This window comes from Candoia aspera, chromosome 1 (genome assembly GCF_035149785.1).
Source record: "Candoia aspera isolate rCanAsp1 chromosome 1, rCanAsp1.hap2, whole genome shotgun sequence".
NCBI lineage: Eukaryota > Metazoa > Chordata > Lepidosauria > Squamata > Boidae > Candoia > Candoia aspera.
The window spans coordinates 137,221,051-137,238,736 of record NC_086153.1 but is presented as its reverse complement, the minus strand read 5'-3'; positions in this window follow the sequence as shown (position 1 = coordinate 137,238,736).

The window sequence follows — 17,686 nt, the reverse complement described above, 5'->3', positions numbered from 1 at the left end:
AAGATGATGCTGTCAAGGTAATGCATGCTATATGCCAGCAAATTTGGAAAACACAAGAATGGCCATCAGATTGGAAAAAATCAACTTATATCCCCATACCAAAAAAGGGAAACACTAAAGAATGTTCAAACTATCGAACAGTGGCACTCATTTCACATGCCAGTAAGGTAATGCTCAAGATCCTGCAAGGTAGACTTCAGCAGTTCATGGAGTGAGAATTGCCAGATGTACAAGCTGGGTTTAGAAAAGGCAGAGGAACTAGAGACCAAATTGCCAATATCCGCTGGATAATGGAAAAAGCCAGGGAGTTTCAGAAAAACATCTGTTTCTGTTTTATTGACTATTCTAAAGCCTTTGCCTGTGTGGACCATAACAAATTGTGGCAAGTTCTTAGTGGTATGGGGATACCAAGTCATCTTGTCTGCCTCCTGAAGAATCTGTATAACGACCAAGTAGCAACAGTAAGAACAGACCACGGAACAACGGACTGGTTTAAGATTGGGAAAGGAATACGGCAGGGCTGTATATTCTCACCCTACCTATTCAACTTGTATGCAGAACACATCATGCAACAAGCTGGGCTTGAGGAATCCAAGGCTGGAGTTAAAATCTCTGGAAGAAACATTAACAATCTCAGATATGCAGATGATACCACTTTGATGGCTGAAAGTGAAGAGGAACTGAGGAGCCTTATGATGAAGGTGAAAGAAGAAAGTGCAAAAGCTGGCTTGCAGCTAAACCTCAAAAAAACCAGGATTATGGCAACCAGCTTGATTGATAACTGGCAAATAGAGGGAGAAAATGTAGAAGCAGTGAAAGACTTTGTATTCCTAGGTGCAAAGATGACTGCAGATGCTGACTGCAGTCAGCAAATCAGAAGACGCTTAATCCTTGGGAGAAGAGCAATGACAAATCTCGATAAAATAGTTAAGAGCAGAGACATCACACTGACAACAAAGGTCCCCATAGTTAAAGCAATGGTGTTCCCTGTAGTAACATATGGCTGTGAGAGCTGGACCATAAGGAAGGCTGAGCGAAGGAAGATCGATGCTTTTGAACTGTGGTGTTGGAGGAAAATTCTGAGAGTGCCTTGGACTGCAAGAAGATCAAACCAGTCCATCCTCCAGGAAATAAAGCCAGACTGCTCACTTGAGGGAATGATATTAAAGGCAAAACTGAAATACTTTGGCCACATAATGAGAAAACAGGACACCCTGGAGAAGATGCTGATGCTAGGGAGAGTGGAGGGCAAAAGGAAGAGGGGCCGACCAAGGGCAAGATGGATGGATGATATTCTAGAGGTGACGGACTCGTCCCTGGGGGAGCTGGGGGTGTTGACGACCGACAGGAAGCTCTGGCGTGGGCTGGTCCATGAAGTCACGAAGAGTCGGAAGCGACTAAACGAATAAACAACAAATGCATAGATATTTAATATGTGAGTCAGTTGTACTTAATGTTTGATGGATGATATATTCTGGTATCCAGTGAGTAATTAACATTTATTCAACAGTTGATCTTTCTTATTAGACTTCTTAACTAATGCTTGCAAATCTATACAATCCAGAAATGCCAAAACAGCTGAATCAAGCACAAATTTCAGTTCATTTACAGACATTTTGGCTCTGTTTTCCATCCATAACAACTTCCTTCCCTGGATTTATTTATTATTCCTTAGATTTATACCTCATCTTTCTTTCAGGAGTGACAGGGAGTATATAGCACTTCTTGCTCCGTTCTTCCCCACAACAGCCACCCTATGAGATAGTTTGTACTAAGAATGATTGAATGTGGAATTAGTAACATGATCATCTAAGAACACCAGTGTATCTTCAGATCTGTTTTCCAATTGCCAAACATTCTCTTTGGATTTATAACAACATTTTAGGGCAGCCTTCTGCAAATTCTTCCATGCATATTAAGATTATAGCTCCTAACATTCCTATCCATCATTAAAATGGTGGGTAGAAGTTGTGGGCATTTTATTTTTCAGGTCCCAACTCATCTGGGTAGCACCAATTTGGGAAAAACTGTTTTAAAGATCACATCACATGAGCAATGAAAAACAAACAAACAAAGAAGCCATATTATCTGGTCATTATTAAACCTAAGCCCCAAAGCAGTATTGTGAGTCAACCCAGCTTTTGGCTTAAGGATGTCTTTCTTACAGCAGAGTTTGTTATTGTTGTTGTCATTTGGTCTTCATTACAATCAAATGTTGTGCTTTGTCTTAAGTTTGGATCGGGCATAGCAAGCAGCTGTGTGTGGTTTTTTACATACTGAAAGAGGGTGAGGCTGATTCCCCCAAGGCAGGAAGTAACTAATACTTTCCAACTCTGTAGAAGAAAGGAAGGTGGTGGGAGAAATATCCCACTGAGAACTACTCTAGCTACAATAGGCTGAAACCAGAAGCACGAGGAAAACTGGGATACAACCAGAGCCCCTAAAAGCTGCAGTTATCAGCTGAAGATGCATCTCATGTGGCTTGATGTAGAAATGGTAAGGTACACAAGGAGAATCCTATCCCCCCAAAGCATATTTCAGATCTGAACTAATTGTTCTCTATTATGCTGAGAGGGTAGAAAAGCCCATGAATGCAGCTGATAGGTACAGCTTCCACAAATTATAGTATTGGGAAAGTGTGTGATTGTCCCATAACTAACATGGTGCCTTCAGGACAGAAGCATGAACTATGTAGAAGAACCATTGAAGAAATGAAAATTAAGTCGATAACACAAGTACCTTAGAAATGGTTGAGCTTTATCAGGTCAAGCAGGACAGCAATGAAAAAGTCTTACTGCTAGCAGGGATTTGTGGAACAAGTAGATTTTGAACCTAAAGCGACAACCAAAAGGGAAAGAAGTGAAATGTGAGTGACATAGGACCTTGGGTAACTTTAGAGAAACTTGAGATTATGACAGTGGGAGACACACAGCAACAATGCATTATTTTGCACTGCTGCCACTCCCAGCCGACCACATGGCATATGGGCTGTGATGTAGACCTAGGGGACTAGCCTCCAAATCTCCATTAGGACACGTTGGCACAGGGCTTGGAAGGATCCCTGGCAGCGAACAATATGCCATAGTTAGAACTTATTGGACTTGTATTCAGTATATTGGACTCATGTTCAGTATATATCCCGCACTAAACTGCAGGAAAGAGTTTGTAAGCTGCAATAAGATGCCCTCTAACCACAGTAGCTCATTAAATGTTTATAAAAGGCTTTTGCCCTCCCACGGTGAACACCAATATTCAGAGACATTCGCATATTATGTTAATTGTGTGGCGGGCAGTTGATCCTCTTCTTTCCATTTATTCTGGCATATGCACACAGGAGCATGACCTGACTTGGGACTCCTAAGCATGAGTTGGGATAAGTAAAATTTCTACTCCAGCCACGTCATTTCTGAAATCCCACTTGCACAGTGCACTGTTGTTTTCCATTATTTCTCTCCCCACCCTCCGCCCTCCGCCCTCCGCCCTCCACCCTTGTTTTTTTATCATCCCAGAAGATCTCTGTAGGAAGAAAGGAAAGGATGCTCCGCAATCCGTTTTTATTGGTGATGCTAGGAGCTCAACTTCGTGGAAGCCCCATTGCAACACAAGTGTCCACTATTCAAAGCAGCTCTATGTGAGAATTAACAACTAAAACATCAATCCTGTGAAAGAATCTACACATGGATCCTTCAGTCAGTTTGGCCCTAAAGCCAGCAGGTTAGTTAAAACCAGAACTGAAGGTGCCCCTACAAGTGGCAGTTGCACTGGTCCAGCATTGGTGCGACATCTCTGTGTTCCCACAATGTTGTTTTCCTTGAACAGCTGAATTGATTTTCTTTCATGTCAGCTGCAATGCCGCTCTAATCACAAAATGTCTGTGATTTCCAAGGGCTTGAGGGTGGGCCATTTCTCTGTTGGCAGTCCTCACTCCCTGCATCTAATTGGTTTCAAAGGCTGTGAACCCAATCTTGATCTTTTTCATCAGCTGATATTCAGTTTCACAATCCCTGTAAAAAAAATTTCTCTGCTTGATTTTCCCTACTTATATGAATAGGATGCACTGAACTTTTGCTGTATCCAGCTCCCCAGCTGATGGCCTCAAGTGAGCCATGATTCTCTCCCAGCAACATTACAATCTACAGCCATAGTTGCAACTGTAGGAAAAAGCACCTGGCTGTAAACTATGGTCTTATGCTTCATCATAGCTTTCAATGGAAATGTATCTACAGGAAGAATGATGTCTTGAAGGCCAGGCAGCTTTTTTCTTATACCATAACTCAGACGAGATATTTTTTTTTTTTTTTTTTTTTGCAGAACAGACCCATGCATATAGTATATACTGAAAACATGGGGAGGCATTGGTATTTTATTTTCCCCTTCCTGTGTGGGGTGGAAGGGAAGGGAATTTGGTTACTCCAGTTACTCCATAAGCTGGCATAACTCAAGAGCAGGGCAGTAAATGAATTAGGATTTGGGCATTCTTTATTGGTCAGATGGAAGGCCTAGTGAATGTTCCAATGAGTTCCCTGCTTGTTTTCAGCGTTCCAAGGCCATCAGGGATGAAGATGAAAGCACCCTGGCTCAGAATTGCTTGGGAAGGACTGGAGGGTAGAAAAGGAGTCTAGTCATTTTTGGCTCAGAGTTTATTCACTCATCTGGGCTACGTATATATCTAGGAATAACTCCATTAAAACAATGTACTCTCCTTCTGAGGAGCAGAACTGAAGGATTGTACTTCCAGACATGTTGATGCCAATAGTGGCAGAAGCAGAGCTAAAAGTGGAGAGGCCATTCCTCTTCTTGTTCTCTTTTCCTTTGCTTCTTCTTCCCTTTCTTCCTCTCTCTGCACAAAGTCATAATGCTTGAAGCCATAATGTGGTTTGTTTGGCTTTGGCCTAGTATGCTGTGTAAACCCAACCGTTAGTTTATAAACAATGGTCAATAGCATCATGGGCATGAATCCATGAGATGGTGGCTTCTTCAGTAGCCATGCTCGAGCAAGCTAAGGTAAAATATGAAATGCTACAATACTCATGTGAGGATTAGTATGTGTTCTTTCCTTCCTCTCCTCTCTCATTCCTTCCAGTCCACCTGGCAGACTACTGAGGGAGAGATCTTGCCCTAGATCTGAACTGCCTAACTGCAGATGGCTTTACCTCCTTGCACCACTTCATTTATTTTTGCCTTCTTCCTCCCTCCCTCTCCCCTCCCCTCCCCATTTTTCCTATCACTTGCAGATAGCTCCCTGCACGCTTCCACTGCTCCGTAGGATTGCCCTCTCCCCCGACTTTTTCTTTCTCCCTACCCCCCTCCGAATTCTTCTCTTTCCATGACAGTACTGTAGGGGAAGGACCTCATGAATTAGCTTGTCCACCCCTGCTCCACACTAGCTGAAACATACTGGAAGTTGGAGCTGTAACCAACTGTAAATGTTTAAGCCGATCCCAAAGTGGTAAATCAGCCCATAAAAGGGCAATGTTGGCAGATTTTTGAAAAGCTTCATTAAGGTTGGAGTTTCCTTTTTGCTCCTCTTTTCTTTATAAGTCCAAAGGAGCCCATGGAGAGATTCTAATTAATTGTTACTGATTTTGAAATAGCGTGGGTAGTGTGCAACAATTACTATTTAAAAATAACTAAATCCTTTTGACTTTATTGCATGAGGGAGGGGTAGAGAAAGAAAGAGGGGGCCTGTCTCCTAATGTTGAAATGGAAGCTATTCTTTTCATAATTTTGTTCAATGCTGCTTGGTACAATATTCTTCCAGGGTTGTTGTAAATGGATACAGCAAATGTAATTCTGGAAAGAAAAGAAGACATACTCCCAGCTGAGAGTGTTTTACCACTGTTTAATGGGTTTATAATTGGATTCTAGGTTCCAACTGGAATGCAAACACAGGAAGTGTGACATTTCCCCTTTGGGAATTATTAAGCAACATTACACTGAGAAAGAAGATATAGATGGGCATTTGCAAATCATCATCATCATCAATATCATCATCATTATCATCATCATCATCATCATCATCATCAGATGTATGCTGTTGGAACGAGCTGGGGGGAAAGAACAACCAAATATCCAGAGAAATATCGAAAGATACTCGAAAGAGGTAAAATCTACAGCGGGGGGGGGTGGATAAGTGCTTATTTTCTGCCCATTGGGACATTTGTGCCTTCCACTTAGGATAGAGCCATTCATGTTCATCCATGTCAAAATACAAGCCATGTTGATGCAGCCTAGCTAGGGCTGTAAAGAGAAGAATGGCAGCTCCATGTTCTTTACTGGAAGGAGCCAAGCCCCGATGAACATAGCTCACATTTTGTAGGAAACTGGAAGATGCATATTTTGGAACAAGACATGTTCTAAGGTTCTAAGGCCAAAACAGGAAAAGACATAAGTGTGCAACTGTTTCCATCTTATTTTATGAGTGGCATGCCAGAGGCTAAATTTTCCAAAGAAGGTGGAACTAGCAAAGTGGGTGGGTTCAGATAAAAATGAAATATGATTACATATGAATATGAATATGAATACAACAGCATCAATTAAATGATATGATAAATCTCCTATTTCGGTAACCCTGAAAGTTCAGTTCCATGGCCGTTCTTTAAAGGACTTGGATGAGGGCTGCATCCAAAAGTTGGGGGAAACACCAGTTGTGCATCCCTGCCTAAGGGAAAATAAACAGACCAACTGCCTGGGAAAGGAATTTAGGTTTAGCCAGTTTGGTGAAGTGGTTAAGGCATCAGGCTAGAAACTGGGAGACCGTGAGTTCTAGTCCTACCTTAGGTATGAAACCAGCCAGATGACTTTGGGCCAACCACTTCCTCTCAGCCCTACAAAGGAGGCAATGGCAAACCACTTCTAAAAACCTTGCCAAGAAAATTGCAGGGACTTGTCCAGGCACTCTCTGAGAATCAGACATGATTGAACAGATTAAAAAAAAAATCCTACAAATATTTATAAATAATACAGAGATCTTTTTAGGATGGCCTGCAGATGGGTGAATTTCAGGTCTCAGCTTTCCAATGCTCAGCCATGTCAGCTGGGGAATGCTGGGAGTTGAAGTCCATATATCTGGAGAGTGCCCAAGTTGGAGAATCACTGCATTATTTAAGTGCACCAAATGCCTGGGTGCACAGAGGGTTTCACCCACACCACTTTCTGCTTATTTATGTATCTTTGCATGTCTGTTGCTGGCTTTCAGTCTACAGCACTAATGCAGTCTAGGAGACGAGTCAGTTGCAATTGCTTTTAAATGCATCTCAGGCTCCTGGACATGAACTGTAGTGAGATTCAGGGCAACAAATGAATGGCTCTGTCTCTTGAGAAGAAGGATCTGAATTCTGATGCCTATACTCTTAGGCAGAAATACAATCCAGAGAAAGCTTTCAGTGTTGCCATCATTCTACCTAGAGCTATGATAATAGGGCAATTCTTGAAAAGATGCAAAGGAAACTGGAATGACTGTTGTGTTCACAGAAATAGCACCCTATTGCCTGCATGTCTAGAATAGTTTCCACTCTAGCTGTCCCCCACACCCAAGCGCATAATTATAAGGAGGGCCTACATGGTATAAACCAGCCTCACTTTGTCAAAGCAAAACACTAATACGTGCTGCACATAAAACACCCACACAAGCTGGCTTCTTGGTTAACTTCAGTTTATGTTTTATGGGCTCCCCCCATTATGTGTTCAGAGCTGCTCTGAATATTAACACAAGTAGGGGAATCCAGGCAGGCAAAGAAGGAAGCTCGTGTGCTCGGGAGTTCCTTCCCCAGTAACAAATTCAGAATTCATTGTGGTTCATAAACTGGACAGCTTTACTAAATGAAGGTAAAGGTAAAGGTTTCCCTTGACGTAAAGTCCAGTCGTGTCCGACTCTAGGGGGCGGTGCTCATCTCCGTTTCTAAGCCTTGGAGCCGGCGTTGTCATAGACACTTCCGGGTCATGTGGCCAGCATGACGACTCGGAACGCCGTTACCTTCCCGCCAAAGTGGTACCAATTAATCTACTCACATTTGCATGTTTTCGAACTGCTTGGTGTGCAGGAGCTGGGACAAGCAACGGGAGCTCACCCCGCCGCGCGGTTTCGAACCGCCGACCTTCCGATCGGCAGCTCAGCGGTTTAACCTGCAGCGCCACCGCGTCCCTCTAATGAAGTCATCCCCAAATACATCCAAATGTATAATGGTCACATGGAGCCATAGCATTTCACAGACATTATTTAAGGAACCCAGAGTTAAACAAACTGTATTCCGTATTGCAGATGGGCAGAACTGAAGCCAAGAATGTGGTTATTTCCTAAAGAGAAGAACGCATTCATGACCAAGATGAGATACCGGGGGCCTTTTCAACCCCCCTGCTACACTTGATTATTACGCCATCTCGGCACTGCTTCAGTTTAAAAAAATAAATAAATAAAGAAGGACCGCAGCATCAGTTCACCAGAACTCTAATTCTGAGGCAAGGGCAGAGAGAAGTACATCAGCTACAATGAAGGTGTTTTTGGCAGCATTTGGGTTGTACAACACTTGTCAAAAGCTCTCTGCAGCCTGCAAGATCAATTGCTACCTCACAGTACAGCACAAAAGGAGATTAATTATCACCAGTCCACTGGCTCAGCAATTGGTGCCAGTGAAAAAGGCAGATTCAGAGAAGGGACCTCAGAGAAATTGTTTCTCAAGTGGACAAGGGGTTGGGGATACTGTTGGCAATGGCTCCAGACATGTGGCGGCTGCTTTTGTTTCACTAGTCATCCATCCGTGCCTCTCTTATGACACGGCAGGTGCAAAGGGTTTTCTTCTCCTTGGTGTCAAGTGTGTGCAGCTGCTTAGGAACAGCTCGAGCTACTGGTAAATATATTCTCTGCCCAGACAAAACAAAACTCCAGAACAGGCCCAGGTCATTCTTGGAGGATGAGAGCTCCACGAATGGTCAGCCATGCGACCTTTTCAAGGTGAGATTTGGGGTGAGAGATCCAATGGCCTCTTTGGGGGTCTGCTTGAGAATGCAGAGCTTCGCCTTCCTCAGAGAAATCAGATTTCTGAAAGCCTAGATATTCCTGCTTTGTGGATTCTGACGAGATAGGGCTTCCTGAAGAAAATGAGAAAGGAATGGATCTTTTAACCAGACTGCTCTCTTTCTCTCTCCATTTAATACCAGGGGTCTTCATCACAATGGGAAAAAAGGGGGGGGGGTCTAAGAGCAGAGAGGTAAAAAGGGGAAGTTACACTTTGAGCCATTCATTTTATTTTAAGGATAATGTGTGTGAGTGTGTGCATGAAGCTGTTTGAGTGAACATCTTCTCAAGCACACACAGTGGCTGGGTTGGCTACTTCTTCTGCAGATGGGGCTGGGGGATCAAACCCAAACCAAAGAAAGGACATTAATGGGGCTCAAAAAGTGGTGGCTGGTAACCATTTGTAAAGTTGGGTTCCCTACAGGGCAGCAGCCTAAGCTGAAATTGTCTGCCCAGCCACAGGGAGAAAAGGAAGTTCAGGCAAGGCTCTACTCAGATATACTAGCAGTGATGTTGGGGATTATAGCTGCTGGAAGAAGACTGCTGACAGCTGTATTCATAGACAGCTTGCTTCACGCACATATCTTTGCTCCCCTTGAGCATGGCTGAACAGTCTCCAGCTTGGCTGCTTTTCATGGGCAAGGAAGTGGCTGTGTCTACTATGGCCAATTCAACAGGCCTACATAACTTTAATTTATTATTATTTGATTTATTTTGATTTATTTAAATTATTATTTAATTTAATAATTTAAATTTAATAATAAATTAACCTCAAAAAAACCAAGATTATGGCAACCAGCTTGATTGATAACTGGCAAATAGAGGGAGAAAATATAGAAGCAGTGAAAGACTTTGTATTCCTAGGTGCAAAGATTACTGCAGATGCTGACTGCAGTCAGGAAATCAGAAGACGCTTAATCCTTGGGAGAAGAGCAATGACAAATCTCGATAAAATAGTTAAGAGCAGAGACATCACACTGACAACAAAGGCCCGCATCGTTAAAGCAATGGTGTTCCCCGTAGTAACATATGGCTGCGAGAGCTGGACCATAAGGAAGGCTGAGCGAAGGAAGATCGATGCTTTTGAACTGTGGTGTTGGAGGAAAATGCTGAGAGTGCCTTGGACTGCAAGAAGATCAAACCAGTCCATCCTCCAGGAAATAAAGCCAGACTGCTCACTTGAAGGAATGGTATTAAAGGCAAAACTGAAATACTTTGGCCACATAATGAGAAGACAGGACAGCCTGGAGAAGATGCTGATGCTAGGGAGAGTGGAGGGCAAAAGGAAGAGGGGCCGACCAAGGGCAAGATGGATGGATGATATTCTAGAGGTGACGGACTCATCCCTGGGGGAGTTGGGGGTGTTGACGACCGACAGGAAGCTCTGGCGTGGGCTGTTCCATGAAGTCACGAAGAGTTGGAAGCGACTAAACGAATAAACAACAACAATAATAAATTTAATAAATTAATAAATAAGTTATTAATCATAATTTATTATTATGTTTATTATTATAGTTTTAATTTTATTGTAAACCACCCAGAGTTCCTCTTTTGGGGGAGATGGGCGGTAGCAAAATTTGAATAATAAATAAAATAAAAAAATAACTCCCAAACTCTGATTCTGTGAAAAGGCAGGAAGAAGTCCCCAGAACCTGTAAGGAGTCTGTTGTGCTAATGTACTGTGATCTTTGGTTAGCAGCAGCTTATTCAGGAACGCAGAGCATCAAAATCAGGCAATTGCCTCAAGTAGCTCAGTATTTTCTAAATTGATTGGGAACAGCTTCCTGGGATTACAGCTGGCTGTTTTACCCCTGGCTGCCAGGGACTTTCAGCCTGCAAAGCATGTAATCTGTTTGGGGCATCTGAATTCCTCTCCTTGCTACTTTTGAGGAGATATAAAAATATCTTGTGCTTGGACAGCCTGGGAAAGAAAAACAAATCACTTTTACACTGTATTCTAGACATTATAAATTTAAATATCATTGCAAACTTCCAGAAAATTCACAAAGTGGTTGAGGTGGGGTTGGAGGAATTTCAGTAGTCCCTAATGGTTACATTACAGGAAACAGGGCCAATTCACCCATTGCTGCAATTATATCAGCCACCTCCTGCTGCAATTTGAATAGATCCCAGCAACAGTAGTATCTTTATATGCTTTGTTTTAGTTATAGATTCAGGGTCATTTTTCAGCTTAGGAAATTATCTCTACATGGGCTGTTCAAATCTTCACTGTATATTATTTAATATATCACTGAGATGGATAGATATAATGAAGTAGGATTATAAAAGGAAGCTTCCTACAGTTATAATGCTTGGTCAATGGCTCCAAGCCAATAAAGCCAGACTGAGCAGAAAGGATATTAGGATCTACCTAAACGGTGATTTGAAATGGTCAGTGCAACTTCCTTTTCTTTAACATCAGGTTCAAAATGTTAAAATAAAAATCATCCAAGATGTAGAAGCAATCTGAGTTGAAGCACTCATCTGCCTTTATTCTGTAAGCCACTGAGTTGTAAAGAAGCTGATTTTTTTTTCCCCTGAACTGCCCTTGAGCACTACAGGAAATTTAGTAATTTTTCAACAAGCTGGAGCTGTCTGTTTTTGTAGGGGAAAGCTAAGTATGCCTGCAGGGTTAACTGTAGCCAACAGATTTCTGCAGTGCAGGCCATGCTGGCCTTCTCCCTCTAAAATTTAGACAAACAGAAGCCTAAGGAACACATACAAGGGATAAAAAGTTATAGAAGTGGAGACAATTGTTTCACCAAAAGCCATTATGCAAAGTTTTATCCAGTGGCTGGGTTCACATTTCTGTATACCAAGCCATGGCTTTAGCTTAGTATATTGTGTGAACCAGGAATTCTGGTTTATTCAGATCATAGTTCAACAAACTCAGCTTGATGTGATGTATCAACCCCCTTTGACTGTCTGCTTCAGGATTTCAAAGACTACATATTTGCTAAAAGTTTCAAAAACAGAGAAGCAAACCATTTCTTATGACTTAGTTGCTGATTAATAGAATGTTCAACTCCAACCTGGTAAAGATTTCTTTATAGTTTAAAACATGTCTGCACATTTTTAAAAATAATAGTTGATTAATGAGACATTAATCAAATTACACTAGGTTACATCTGTAAATGAGCCTATTTGTAATGAACTACAAATGACACTAATCAAAAGATTTGAGATTATTTTGATCAATTTTTTTTAATTACAAAATGTGTGTGCATCTTATCACTAGATATGCCCTATCACTCTTTGAATGAACTAGTTCATTAAATGATCAATCAGTTAGATTTAAATACATTTGCATATCTCTATATTCTTATTATGGGCATCTTTTTGGAAGAATGGAAGAACTGTAAGGTACAATAATATATTATAAATGCCTTCATGTCTCAAATAATTATTTTGACTGAACCCATACTGTTCTGTCTTTAGATATTGTGTACCTTGCTTTAGTTAAGCTTCATTGTCTGGTGCATTTTCAATGGAACTTTAATTCTAATAGCAGACCTCTTCATCACTTAAAACGTAGGCCCAAACTCCCTCAAGAAACAGTTCTCTTTCTCTCCCAGATTGTTGACTGTTGTCTAAAAGTTGAAGTGCTGCAACACTTGCTACAAGTGAAAAATATCTTGAAAATAAATTTGCCCTTCTGTCCTTATTTGGTTTTTTTTTCATCCCAACACTTATCCTATTTGATATTCCAGATTAGAGTTCCACATTTGCACATTTGGAGTTGTGAGAAACAGAAACACCCTATCCCCAGCAATCCTGAAGTGATTATGGGGTCTGATCACAAGTAGATCTGGTCATAGGTAAGCAAAGTGATGGGATTCCAAAAGCAGGTCCAGGCATCTCCACATGAGGATCTTTCATCCAGCAGCTCAGGACCCATGTTCCCAATAAGCAGCATCAGAGAGCTAAATTGATTGAGGTGAAACTATGTGAAAGACTTATTTGGGTAGAGTATGTATGTTGTAGCTCTATTTCCTCCTGGAGAGAATTCTTGCCCCCACCCCTTCCTTAAGCTATTAAAGGGAATGGTGGCTTGGCAGCTTTAGATATCCTCCTGTACCCCAGACTAAAAGAGATTGCCAGTTTCCCCCTTCTCTTGAGAATAGTCCATAGTGCTGCAAAATACTAGGTCATTGGCCTTTCCCCTTCTTTTCCCCCTCCCTTTTTGTATGAAGTGAGGGAGTAGATTTTTGCTGCTACAAGTTGCAACAGCTCAGGCAGGAGGTTTTTTTGCTCCTTGTTCTCAATGTGTTAAATCAGCAGAAACAAAGACAATCAAGTTCTGTTATCACCAGAGACCACAAAGGGTTTTTTTTTTTTTTCCCCATTTCTACCCCTTTGGAACAATGCACCACCCAAGGTTAGATCAGCCCAATCCTGTTGCCATTTAGAAAGGCTAACAAGACCTGACTATTTCAGAAAATCTTCAGGGATTGGTATGAGAGGTGGGCTGCCTCCCCTCACCCCCATAAGGGTTTCCTATGTTGTTGAGAGTGATGCTCTTTGGTATGGGGGAGATGCAGCCTGGAAATTCTTCCTTCCTTCCTTCCTTCCTTCCTTCCTTCCTTCCTTCCTTCCTTCCTTCCTTCCTTCCTTCCTTCCTTCCTTCCTTCCTTCCATACTAAGAGTCAAGTGAAACGAATAGTTCATTGTTCAAGTTGCACATTTAGCTTTGTAATATATCTGTATCATCACAATAAATTTGAAATACAAAGGCATCTCTTGTTTTCAGAGAGTAGAGTAACTGCTACAGAAGTAATTGATACCAATTTGGAGAATGTTAATGGAACTATATGAGTAAACCTGAAATTATCCACTTGTTGTTCAATTCATAATGATGGTGTATATGTATGTGCACTCACACTCACAAGGTTTTGCTTGTTGCACCAAATAGCTCTCTGATGCCCAATATAAGCTGATTGCAAATATAATGAATTACAGATCAAGATGTTACTATGGAACCTTTAGAAGATATTGGCCTGATATATCTTTGCCTAGGATCTGATTCTGGCAAATTAAGTCCAAATTATTCCTTGCACCCCAAGATTCCCTACATCCTGGGACACCAGTTTTCTGTGGGTGCATCAAGAGTGGCCAACACATGTCCTAAGGTCTGCATGTGGTTCTCAAACATCTTTTGGTGTCATTGCTGAAAATAGTGGTGGCTGAACATTGGAAAGTGACTTTTCCCATCATTGAGATGAGAAATATACATACACAAGAACACAAGAAACAAAATAGTCTTAACATGCTGTAGTTAAACAACTCTCCCCAACGTTTTTAAAAATCTTCAGTTTAATCCAGGTTCCACCCACAAGTGTAAAATAAGGTACCTACTAAGGGTTATAATTCAATTCATGATGCATTAAATTAAATGCTCTGCTCCCACCTTAAATATAGTCTTCTAAAATAATTCCTACCTACATCCTATCCAAACAACACTCAGGAACAACTTGCGGCACTGAGGGCAAGATAAGCCTATCAGAGCAGGTTAGAGAAATTGAGAGAGGGAATGCTTTCAACTTTTGTCCTTTTCTTCACCATACAACAGTGCTCTCCACAATGTATTGATTTTAGAGATTAGCCTTTGGTTTAGGAAATACTGTCTTTGAAACCTTCAGGTTCAAATTTTCAGTGGTTACACCAAACCTGGGTATCTTGTAGATCTCCATATGCCATCAACATGGATCTCTTAATGAAAATGTATGGAAAAGCCCTATAGCAAAAAATCTTAACTAGAATTACTACATCTGCTGAAATCCAGAAATGGGGAACTGGTGGTGAAAAGTGAACCCACTGAATGTCAAAAGACATCAGAAGCCAAGCCCAAACTCTCCTGATATTCAGGCCAGCTGCTAATGAATGCCATATACCAGCAGCATTCCCTGCAACAGACATGAGCAATGGGGTTCTGCATGAATGGCCATTAAAGGTCAGATTCCTGCCACTGCTGAAGCTCTTGCAACCTTGCTGCTTGCCTCTTTGCTTACAAAGGCAAGCATTAAGAAAAGGCACCTTGCCACCAAGGTGGCACCTTGGCTGATCTCAAAGAATGAAGCAGGTTTGGACCAGATTGGTGTTTAGATACAAGATCATTGTGAAATACCAAGGATAAAGACTAGTCTGGAAAGTGGAAATAAACATCCTGGGGAAGGCAATAGCAATTAATTTTGGTATTGTTGTCAAGAAAACTACATGGAGGAGTATGAATTCTGTTTACTAAAGGACAGTCCTGTATCTGAAGTTCAAGTTTAACTGTAGCATTGAAACTGCGAATGTATAGGCCACCTGGTCACATTTTCCATGAAAGATGGACTACTATATTTAAATTATAATAACCGTTTGAATGTGCATGCAACAACATAAATTAACTCCGAGAGATTTTATGCAAATATGCTTTCCCTTTAATCCTTTCTCTCATTTATATTTTAAACAATGTAAAAGTGGCTGTCTTCCTTTCAGATCCATCAGATCTGTGAGCCAAATGGAGGCCGGTGGAACAGAGTAATGGCTTGGTATCAGAGTACACTATACTCTTAGGATTAAAATCATGTGAGTGACAATTTGACTTATATTTACAAAGAATATAATTCACAAAGGAAAAAATACACTCCACTTTTCAAGAACCCCAGGGGCTTTTGTAAGTCAAGCTTCTTTCCTGCTCTCTATGCCAGCATTGTTTCAGGAAGATCAATCACATTATCATGTCAGCTTCAACATTCACATGGCAATCCAATCATCAAATTATACTTTCCAAATGTCCTCATTTTCCCTTATTAAATATATTAATTACAGCAATCAGATTGTAACATAGAGACTTTCTTTAAGTAAGAAAAACCCCAATCTGTTTGACATCTGTGAATGGCAGGAAAATGTAATTTCAAACATTTAAAATATTTTTAAGGAGCAAGACAGAGAAAGAGATCACAATACAAAGTTGTTTCTTTTTCCAACTCTTTGATGCTTTTAACCAGAAAGTAACCATTTGTTGTCATCTGGCCATGTAAAAAAAAAGTATTGAAAATAAAGCTCTATCTTTGTTATTGTTGTTTGAATATGTTGATCACTGCTTCACACACACATCCTTTTTTGTTTCATGTATAATGTACATTTTACATGTGAGGCAAAACAAGCAAAGTGGTTAGAAAAGGGAGGACAAAAGCTGTGGAGAAAAAGAGTCTTTATCGGTTGATGGGTAGGGTTCATCTCTTATAGACTAAAGAAATAGGAGGAGGAGGAGGAGGAGGAGGAGGAGGAGGAGGAGGAGGAAATAATTCACTGTCTATATATTTTAATGATCCAACTGAGAAGACCTTGAAAAGCAAATGGTACTATAAGAAATCCCCCCACTCCTGGTATGCATGCAGTAAAACTTTCATACACCTGTAATGCCTCAAGCCTTTCAGCCAGGCATGCAAGGCATTTCTTGAGATGCAGAATGAGCTCCACTTGGAAGAAGAGAATTGAAGCGAGAGTAAAAGATGGAACATATCACTGCAGCTGCATTGTTATCAAAGGTGGAATGTGTTTGTGGCTGTGCTTGGGCAGAGCAAGAGAGAAGTGGGTGTGATCAAAGCAGCAAGTAGACATGTCCAAGTAAAAACCACATTTTTCTTGAACCCAGTCTACATATTGTCATGACATCAATCCTGTCTTATCTGATCCAATCTTAAAAACGGCTAATTTTAGCTTGTTATGATTTAGTGGCAGCTGAGAGAGTTAAAAGCTGCTCAAAATAATTTGGGAGGACCTTGTAAAATTTGAGATACAGATTGTACATCCATGCTATAAAAAGAGAAAATGAACCAACATAGTTAATAGATATATCCTAGAAAATTGTTACATTGACTGCACATGTTTTCACCAAGGCTGGGTGGAGATTTGGATTTGAAGGACAAAATGTGTTCTTGCCTGGGAACATATTAAAGCAACTGCATCTTAGCTGCCCTCTGCAGCTGACACATGATTTCAGGAAAAGACACATTTGGTTTAAGTTTATTTATTTCTTTATTTCTTTATATTTATTGGCCTATTCCTGACAGGACCTATGGTGGTGTAATCTGAATCTCCGCACAGCCTCAATACTTGGTTGAAGTATTTGTGCACCACTTTTATTACTGTGATGTATTGAATAAATCACTGTGTTCACACAAAACACTGCTAGAAACTATGGTCTAGGTTTACGCTAAGCCCCAAAGAAGCCTAATTCTGGTCTAATGTGATGTCATATTCATGGTGGTGTTGTTCACACATAATATTAAGCCATAAACCAGGGAAGCAAAAAGGTAAATCTCTGCAGCCCCCAGGGCCTCCCAGATTTTTTTGGCCAAATAATTGCTCTTTTTTTGTTTTTGTTTTTTTTGGTAGGGGCTGATGAGGGCTTTAAGAACAAAATTAGTGCCTAAACCCTTGCAGATGCTTATGGAATCCATTAACACTTCCGAACCCCCATCTCCAAATGAGCTGTGGTCCCAGCCATGTTGGGAGTGTGTTCCTTGACATGTATTTAAAGCCTGCAACCAGAAGAAGTTGTGGGCCCCTGCCAGATAATCTGGCTACCCATCACAGTTGCTGATTTAATGTAGCACACTAAGCTACAGCTGTGGGAAGATGTGTGAACCCAACTACTTTCTAGGGGCTGGCCTTACCATTGCC